This window comes from Loxodonta africana, unplaced genomic scaffold (assembly GCF_030014295.1).
Source record: "Loxodonta africana isolate mLoxAfr1 unplaced genomic scaffold, mLoxAfr1.hap2 scaffold_149, whole genome shotgun sequence".
NCBI classification, from domain to species: domain Eukaryota; kingdom Metazoa; phylum Chordata; class Mammalia; order Proboscidea; family Elephantidae; genus Loxodonta; species Loxodonta africana.
The window spans coordinates 157,151-160,293 of NW_026974901.1; positions in this window are offsets into that span (position 1 = coordinate 157,151).

Genomic DNA, 3,143 nt, shown 5'->3' on the forward strand with positions numbered 1-3,143 from the left:
TCTCCAGGAATGCTTCTCCTGCTAGGAAACACAGGATGGCACTCAGCCAAAGGAGAACACAGGCAAAGTCAAATGAAGCCCGCATTTTCAAGATTTTGCTTCTGCTGGGCCACAGCCCCCGGTGGCACACTGCATGCGCGTCACTTCTCCAAAGACAAGGCCGAAATCCGGGCGTCCAGGGCCCCAGCAGTCCAGAGTCTGCGGATGGCGGCATACTCTGCAGATGGTGCCACCTATTTGCCAAGTACAGGACGGAGGCCTGTGCCCTAGACTGGCTCCGCTAGGGCTCCACGACCTCAGCTATTTTCCGAGACCTTTGACCCGTGCCCTCGTGAGTGTGTGATCTCTAGTTACACTTCTCCTCCGACCACTCTCAATCCTCCACCTGCGGATACCTGAGCGTGGAAATCTACATCTATCACTAGCTGCAGTGTCACAGGTCACTAGGTGTTTAGGCTCAGGCTGACCTTGGCTGTCTTCTGCCCAGGCAAGGAGCGAAATCCTTCAAAGGAAATGAGGACACGTGGTCACTGGCCGACATCCTTTAACCAACACTGAGTCCCTGGTCAGCATCCTGGTGTCCTGGCAAGAAGAGCCAGGCATCTCCAGGAGCATCTGGAGGAGGAGACAAGGGCTGAAGAGACTGCCACACCTACTGGTGCTGCTACACATGTGGGAGACCGGGCTGCAGAGGGTGCAGGCATGGCCTGAAGGTCAAAGGAGAAGCATCTGAAGACGTGCTAGTCCTCTTAGGCTGAGAAAAGCAGGATGTCTGGACTGAAAATATGCACCCTTCAGGGAAGAACTTCATTCAGGCTTCTTAAACCCACCTCTCCTGGAAGATCCATCCTTTTAGCCTTGTGCCCCTTCCACGCCCGCTCTATTACATGGAGAGATCCAGCCCTAGAGCACCAAGGTGGAAGAAGGCCCAGGATAGCTGTCCGAAGACATGGGGTCCACTCAAAAGCTCCCCCTGCCAAGGAGAGAAGAGGACAAGACTCATCTGCAGATGAGGTCTCAGGGCCCTGAGAACGAACATAATGTTTGTAAGGAAAGAGAAAAGGGATTTCAGTGGGACATGGAAGTCTGAGAAAGAGCCTCTGGACAGATAGCTCTAAGGGAGGTGTGATTGTGAAGGTGGGCTGGTCACTGAGTTCTTTGTAGTACAAGGTACCAGACAGAAGCCAGACTCTGGGAGGAACCTGCCTGCCAGTGAGCAGTGGGCATAAAACCCTAAACCAATGAGAATCGAATCCCTTCCCAGCAGCTTCTGCACAGATCAGTGATGTTTGCTTGGTCTTTGTCTTCTCTGTTGTCTAACCCGATCTGTCCTGAGATCAGAGAGTTGGAATGGAAAAGCCTGACTGAGATGAAACGAGCAAAGAGAAGACAAGGCCTCCTAAATCTGGTGAAGACAGAACACAGATAATCAAAGGTGAGGATGGGAAGAAACAGATTGAGTTCCAAGTCCAATCCACAGTATCCCAGGGCCTGGGAATCCCTGGAAGTGCCAGAGGTGTGTACTCCCTGGGAGATGTGACCCCAAGTGTCAGAGGAAGCCCTGTGGAGCAAGGAAGGGAGGGCAGGGCCTCTAGGATGGGCACTTCCATACAGGCTGCCCATGTGAATTTCTCAGAGTGACCGTGACAGATCCTGAGAGGGACAGTTTGAGGCAAAGGAAAGTAAGTTTTCTGAAGAAGGCTGAATTCTGCCTTCTCCTGACAATGAAACAGAAATCCCGTCCTGCTCAGAGGTACTGAGTAGGAGGGATTGTGAATTCCCATCCTGCACAGAGGTTGGCTGGGAAGTTCAACTGTCTAAAGACAATGTGGCCAAAGTCTTCTTTATCTTTCAAAGATATATCTTTAACTTCCTGCAAATTCAATCCTGGATAAAAGCCTAGAATATACAAGCGTGGGTTTTTCAGGAGAGCAACAAGGGGAGAAGGTGATAGTGGCATATCAGAGAAGGAGAACAATAGTCTAATGGTCCCCGTGTTACTTAATGAATCACACATGGTATCCAGCATTCTTCCTTATCTGTAGACATGTAAATGCAGTAGATGTTTGAGCAATAACTGAATTAATCCTCACAGAATTCTTTTTGGCCATTTCCAGGCATAGAGACCAGAAGAAGTCATTAGTTACAAGAGCAAGCAATAATTTGCTGGTCTGAATTTTGTTCAATTTCTGTGTTTGCCCTTCACAGATGGATAAAAGTCTCTGAATCTGGCATTGAAGACAGTGTTTTCTCTATTGTTATGGATTGAATAGTGTCCCCCAAAATATGTGTCAACCTGGCCAGACCCTGATTCCCAGTATTGTGTGGTTGTCCTGCATTTTGTGATCTGATGTGATTACTTATGTGTTGTAAATTCCAACCTCTGTGATGTTAATGAGGCAGGATTAGAGGCAGTTAGGTTAATGAGGGAGGACACAATCTACAGGATTAGGGTGAGTCTTGAGTCAGTCTCTTTTGACATACAAAGAGAAAAGTGAGCAGAAATGAGAGGGACCTCATACCACCAAGGAAGAAGTGCCTGGAGTGGAGCACGTCTTTTTGACCCAGTGTCCACACGCTGAGAATTTCCTAGGCCAGGGGAAGATAGATGACAAGGGCCTTCCCCCAGAGCCACAAACAGAGAAAGCTTTCTCCTAGAGCTGGTGCCCTGACTTCAAACTTCTTGCTTCTTAAACTGTGAGAGAATAAGCTTCTGTTTGTTAAAGCCATCCACTTGTGGTATTTCTGCTATAGCCACACTAGATAACTAAAAAACACATATATAAAATAGTCAAAACAGAAAAAAAGTTTCAAATACACACACATACACGTATGATGTTATTAACTTTAAAAGGTTTTACATTCTTATAACACATTTAACAATAGAGATTTGTATACAGAAGTTATAATAAGAGCCATCCCCACATAAGTATATTGTACCTGCTCCCCTGAAGTGTCCAGTGTCCAAAGATACACATGTACCCTTTTACACACTGCTTTTTGCCGGGACACACGTAAGGACATTCATTTGTTTGTTTTTATGGAAATTAGGTCACACTCTACCCATGTTTTTCTCTGAATCACTCTTCACTTGACAATTTTTCATGGTTCCTCTAAATCAGCAGACATGGAAGAAGCACTCT